Source organism: Sitophilus oryzae, unplaced genomic scaffold (genome assembly GCF_002938485.1).
Source record: "Sitophilus oryzae breed Bouriz unplaced genomic scaffold, Soryzae_2.0 scaffold_1059_pilon_pilon, whole genome shotgun sequence".
Lineage (NCBI taxonomy): Eukaryota > Metazoa > Arthropoda > Insecta > Coleoptera > Curculionidae > Sitophilus > Sitophilus oryzae.
Window position 1 is genome coordinate 3872347 of NW_022145681.1, and position 7091 is coordinate 3879437.

The 7091-nt window shown below is 30.9% G+C and overlaps 1 long non-coding RNA gene across 2 annotated transcripts; it reads right to left on the reverse strand.

Annotated features, from left to right (window-relative positions):
- Positions 1 to 2526: 2526 nt before the first annotated feature.
- Positions 2527 to 4048, reverse strand: LOC115876444. 2 transcript variants are annotated; one of them, XR_004049151.1, is made up of 3 exons: positions 3849 to 4048; positions 2657 to 2727; positions 2527 to 2564 (listed from the first exon to the last, which is right to left on the reverse strand). It is a non-coding gene; the product is annotated as an uncharacterized LOC115876444 (long non-coding RNA). The 2 variants fall into 2 exon arrangements; XR_004049150.1 differs by having other exon boundaries at positions 2535 to 2564; positions 2653 to 2727.
- Between the last annotated feature and the right edge of the window lie 3043 nt (positions 4049 to 7091).

The following is a 7091-nucleotide window of genomic DNA, read 5'->3' on the forward strand; positions in this document are numbered from 1 at the left end:
ACTGGCTGTATGACTAATTTGTGACATGTATATAAATATGTTATAATTATATCTTTATTTTTGTTTTTTTTATGTTCTTTGACCTTTAAAATTATATTTTTATATATGTTTTCTCTAGGTCAATAATAATTTTCCTTTTATTTCATTAAGTACATTTATTTTTTTATACACCGTCTTACGTTACGACCATTTTTTTGGCCTTCATCAGAGTCCAAGAACTAATGACTTATTAGTTATTGTATGCAGGTCGTTGGCCCTATAGTCAGGGCCGGCGGAAGGCAAATATTGAGACCGGGCGAGTACCCTATCTGGCGCCATCCCCCCAACCCAATATTATTATAATTCTCTTTTTCTCTTCTTTCAATACTATCCTTTAACAACAACTAAGCGTATTTTATTCTACTGTAACAATAAATTTTCACTTAGAGATACTTCAAAATTCTTCTTTTTTTTTCAATCTTAGTCTGCGGTTGTTGTTTTTTGTATACCGGGTGCGTCTCGAAATTGACTCACCCCTATAACTTTTTAATTTTTTTACATAAAAAACGAGATTTGGTATGTTAGTATATGACATAAATTAGGATTGATTGACTATTTAGTTGTTTTTGGCCACTTCCTGTTTCACCGGAAATGACTAAAACTTTTGATTTTTAAATGGCACCTCGGTATATTTCTACTTTATTTGATAGAAAATGACACTCTGAGTAGAATGACATATCATATGTCAACTTTTGACATTTTCATCCAAAAACATGATATTTTAAATTTCAATCTAGAGTGCCATGGTTCTGTTAAAAACACTAATTGTTAAACAAGGAGCCTTGGAAAAATAGATTTGATCGTCTAATGTTTTTCGTGTCTTGTCCTGGCCGGTCCAAAAGATGCCAAAATCGTATTTTTAATCGAAAATATCAAAAGATGACATATGTCATAAAGTAGAAATATACCGAGGGTGCCATTTAAAAATCAAAAGTTGTAGTAATTTCCGGTGAAACAGGAAGTGACCAAAAACAATTGAATACGTCAATTAATCCTAATTTATGTCGTATACTAACATACCAAATTTCGTTTTTTTTTCTGAAAAAATAAACAAGTTATAGGGGTGAGCCACTTTTGAGGCGCACCTTGTATATAGAGTTATGAGAGTTATGAGAAATATAATTCCAACTTCGGAAGTCTCGTTCTGGTATAAGTAATCTTTGAAAATATTAGTATTTAGTTTCAAGCAGTTGCATTATTTTTCTATGAGAATTTAAGAAAATTTTCTTTTCTTTTTCACAATCAATTATTTCGTGCACAATCAGTTTATGATCAAATACAGTTTTGTGGGCTTTAAAATGAGATTCAGCTAGTGATTGAGATGCATTCCTTTGTCTTGCTCTAATGAGAAAATTCTACGATTCTGCTACCATTTTCCGTGTTTTATTATACACATTCAATTGGGAAAATGAAAATCACCAAGATTGATATATTTTCCTACTACTGTTAATAAATTAATTTAACTAATGAGGCAAACTTATAAGCTTTTTTTGGATAATAAGGATATCGATATATAATTTTAGGGTACATCAGCCATTAATAACAAATAAAAGGGTAGTAGAAAAAGTGCGATTTTGAGCAGTCAGTCTAAAACTGTCAATTTTGCTGGCTCTTGACCCAAAACAGTTTGTTTAGAGAAAATTTATAAAAACAACAATTATAGAAAGAAACGTAATTTACAAAAACTTAATAGCTTTTGAATTATAAGTAAAATACCGCGAACAAATCAGATTTATATTTTATTTATTTTATTTTGTTTAAGATTTTTCCACGAAAATGAATTTGCAAATCCCAGTTTCGTATAGAGTACCCAAAAAACATATAGAATGGAAGAAATTAAAACTATCCCAAAGCTTTCGTGCAAGAATTTAAATTCAGTAAACTATAATAGGATACGTCTAGTAGTGTTTATAATGTTTAGTCAGATATTCTTCCCTATGTGGTGTGGTAATTGGTAATATTTTAATGTGGAAATTGATAGTACCGATTAATTATTGATCTGGTCATTCGTTACTCTTTGATTAGATTACCGTTTTTAAATATTTTAGTTGCCATCGTGGCGCCCATATAAAAAAATAAATGTACTTAATGAAATAAAAGGAAACTTATTATTGACCTAAAACCAAGAGAAAACATATATATATAAAAAAAATTATATCTTTATATACACCAATTATTCTTCATGAATTTATTTAAAAAATGTGTATTTCATAGTAAATTTACTTATTCATTGCAAAATTTCTCTTTTAAAGCTGCCAACTCCTTATACTATTTCTATATAGAAACAACAAAAAATAAAAACATTTTATTATAGTGAATTTACAAACTATTTGTAATAGTCTATTACAATTACTTTTGTAAATTCGCAAATCCTTAGTAAATATTAATAAACTTAATAAAACGCGTGTTTATAATTATAATATTTATTATAAAGGTTAATAAAAAGTCACAAAAGAGAACTTATGTATGTAAGGTACTTTTGCCCATCTCTTCTTATCTAGAAGAACCTTACTGGAATTCTGCGCCTAACCAAAACAGGATAAAAATTGTCATTAGATACAAAAATAAAAAAACATGCAAGAGAAAGGTATCTAATCAAAAAAGTCAATTTACCAACTTAGAGATATGGACTTATTGATGTATAGAGTCCTCTACTCCGGTCCTCTACTTTGTCCTCCATTACACAGTCTAAAAGAATAAATAGCACTTAGAGATATGTAGATATAGAGAGATCATGGAACCATTATGTTAAAAAATCTCTAAAATTAAGGTGCAAATAGTTATAATAAATGGAGTTAGGATTTTCTAATAGGGTAGGCTTTATATTTACAGAAACTACATAGAAACATACTTAATATAATACACTTAGCCTTAAATTATAAAAACACTAATCACCCAGGCTCCCACCTGTTCCAAAAATTTGTTTAACTTAAAATATTCTTCATCTTTCCTCTAATTATGTTTTCAATCGATTAATTAATTCGCATCAGCTTCACAAGAAGTCACGTGGCGTGGCGTCATTTTTTACTAAATATATTATGGTAAATTCACACAAGGTTTTGTGAATATGTCTAGAGACATGCAATTTTACTACAAAATTATATTTCTGATTTAAATTTAATTTTTAAACTCACAAAACTTATTGTGAATTTATTTAATATATCGTTTCTTTTTAGCTTGTACTTTATTAGACTTTTATTAGAGTAAAACAGAACTAACTATACTATACGAAAAAGCTGTCGGATTTTCTTTTTGAAGAAGCTAATATTTTTTGAAATGAAATTATAGCTTCATTTAGAACCTCGCAATTAGTGGAATAAATTACTGGTTTCAATTAGCGTAGAAGTTTGTTCGTTTAATTTCAATGTAAGCATTCAGAAAGTCAAAGTTAGTGGTAGACATTTTCAATTAGTAGAAAAAGTTATCAAACCTTTAACTTTTCCACTAATTATACTTCAAAATTTGCGAGATATGTCATTTTGGCCTTTGATTATCTTCCGTCAAGAGAAATTGTAGTTAGAAATCAAAACTCGATTGTTTAATAAGCTAAATATTAGGCTTTCCCGATGGATATAACTGACTAACGCAAACTGTTGCTAGGATATTTTATTAATTTTAATTGTGTTTTTTAAACATTGTGAATGGTCAAAAACTAAAATGTATAAAGTGTATTTAATTGAAACCACTAATTTATCCCACTAGTTGCGAGGTTCTGAACAAAGCTTATATCTTTACAATTTTATCAATAATAAAAAACAGATTTTCTAGAATATATCCTGTCCAAATTTTAGTCGCGAACAAAAACTCACCTTATAACAAAACGGTGACACCAGCAGTGCAGCCCGCCAACCGTTTCGTTAACCCATTTACACATTATTTCTAATTTATTCGGAAATAATCGGGGCCCGACGACAAGGTTGACAGTCGGTTCCATTTGTTCGGGCCGCGGCCATTACGCGACTCGCACCCGTGTTGCGTTATCAGCCGCAGATAACGGTACCGTCGACGGTCGTACCTCGAGCGCGATTTCTAATGGAAATGTAGGCGATAAGGGGCCAAGCGAAGCGGGCGCGAACCAGCTCGAAAACCTCCAATAGCACATTAATTAGACCCATTCATTTTTCCGTATTATATTTTGTTTTATAGTACAGCAAGCAACCAGGGTTCGGATGTAGTTAATTAAGACATAATTTAGGTACTTGATGAACTACGATGAAATGTAGTTTTTCTTCAAAAACTACGTTTTTCACGTTCATTAACTACATGAAGACTACTTAAACTATATATCTGTATCTCAGAAGCAAACTACACTCGCAGATGCAAAAAAACGCAACGGAGAAATTTTTGATCAAATTTAAAGTGTTATATTTTTGAAATTTTTAGTCCTATTTTCATGAATTTTTTAACAAGCTGTATATAATTATATCAACTTTAATTCGTAAACTCAATTTTTTATAAACTTTAGTATTTGGCATATTATACAAGGTTAATCGAGGGGTTGTTTTTTTACCGTAACTTTAAAACACCCTGTGCATTAATTTTGTTTGTAAATTTTCTAGAATATAATTTTACGGTCAGAACCATGTCAACTCAGCATTTTATTTTTTGGATCATATCAATACATGTTTGGCTAATTTTTAAGAGCGAAATGAAGTTGCCACCAACAATTTGCAATTTTTTCAATTATCTCATTTCTGTTTGAAGTTATTTTTCAATATGACAAGGCGACTTTGATGATTATTATGAACTATAACTACAATGAACTGCTCATCATTTTCGACGTTTTGAAAATGCTTGGCAAGAGGTTTAGAGGTGGCAAAGCGGTACCAGTTTCATTAAATGAAGTTCGTTTGGTTCTGGAAGAAGAATGGAAAAGCATAACGCAATAATATTGACATATGCAGTATGAACGGACGTATACAGGCAGTTATAACAGCCAAGGGAGGCAATACAAAATATTTTAAAATAGAATAAAAGTAAAAAGTGAAAAAGTATTTATACGGGGTATTTTTACAATTTTTTTTCTGTTTTTATACTTAAGTATTACGGATGTTTTCTTTAATATCGTTGGTTCTGTTATTGTTATGAATGTTTTTTAAAACCAGGACTGTATCGTTAGTCTTTAACGTTTTTTTTTAATTTAGTATAGAGTATCCAATGCAGCGTAAGATCCCAGCCGTTGGCCATCGAGGCCGCCGGACTTAGTACCTATGGATTTTTATTTTTGCCGAAGAATAAAGGTTCTTATTTTTAGATTACCCGTATAATCTAGACACGAATTAGAAGTACTTAGCGGTTATGCGAGGTTATCTTTCACTGCCACTGAGTTAATGAATTCCGCGAGAAATGTTCAAAAACGGTCCCGTCTATCCATAACAGAGAAGACGGTCAACATGTCGAACATCTGTAGTAAAATCTCATGTCTTGGTTTGCTATTATTTTTTATTGTTATTGATATAGTTTTATAGATTAAATGCGTTGATATTAAATATAGTTTAAATTGTTATAAAATTCTGCATCTCTCATTGCAAATATTATTTTTGTTTTAATTGTTGCTCACAGCTACAATTTTTTTGCATTACAGCCGGCGCCGTCCAAAGCCTGCTTATTTAAAGTGGGCAATACAAAATATGAAGTACTATGCAAAATTTTTGGAAAGGTAATTTTAAATTCATTTCAATGAATTAAAAATATTCAGCGTGTCCCATATATGGATCCAATATGACAATAGTCACCAAAACCATCTCACCATATTAAAAAATTACATAAAAAAGTAATGATAGTCATGGTTCAGACCGTAAAAATATTTTTTATGAAAATTTACACATGAAATTATTGCACAGGGTATTTTAAAGTTAAGGTAAAAAACAACCCCTCGATTAACCTTGTATAATATGCCAATTACTAAAGTTTATAAAAAACTTAATTTACAAATTAAAGTTGATATAATTGTATACAGTTTGCTAAACAATTCACGAAAATAGGGCTAAACAGAAATATAACACTTTAAATTTAACTAAAAATTTCTCCGTTGCGTTTTATTTGCATCTGAGTGTATATTAGGGTGGGCCGAAAAAGCGTTTTTTTCAAAAATTTTGGATATTTGTTTTGGAATAGTGCGGAAAAGTTGCCTTTTGTTATTCCAATAAAAATGTGTATTATGAGTTTTTCAATTGTAATGCGTCTTCTGCCCCCTACCAGAACTTGAAAATGTCCGAAAATTTTGAAAATCAAATTTTGGAATTCTGATTTGGAATACCTCTCAAAAATGTTCTTTTATTATTCCTAACAAAATATGTATTTACGGTTCTTAACTTCTCTACTTCTCTACTCTTAATAAATCATAACATTTTAAACTAACCCCATGCGTAACTAAAATGCAAACTACCGAAAATACACTTCAACTACCTACACTTGCTAAAGTATGTGTCAGATATGGATTATCAGACAGATCTGGCAGCAGCGGTAGCTACCGCTGTTTTACAAATGTTGGGATTGTAACAAAAGACAGTTCGGTACAAGTAATAGACAAAAATAAGTTAAGAAGAGCTAGAGAACATGTTAGAAATAAACTTGAAGGTTCCTTAAAATATCAACCGATAAATACAATTTATTTTGACGGTCGGAAAGACAAAACTTTGATTATTGAAAAAAAGATGAGAGATCTCATGGAAAAATATTGGTTGAAGAACATATTACTTTGGTACAAGAGCCCGGCTCAATGTTTCTAGGCCATACAACACCTTCTTCAGGATCAGCAAAAGACCTAAGTTCGAAGTATAGTTGACTTCTTAGAAAAAAATAATTATGAATTATCAGGCTTACTAGTAGTGGGTTGTGATGGAACAGTAGTCAACACAGGATAAAAAAAACGGGACCATTTCTCTACTTGAAGTGAAGCTAGAACGTCCTTTACAACGATTTATCTGCCAGCTTCATGGAAATAAATTACCATTGCGACATCTTTTTCAGCATATTGATGGCTAAACAACCGGCCCCAAGGCGTTTGCAGTGCCACTGGGTAAGTTGTTAGTTCAATGTGTGTGTGAAAA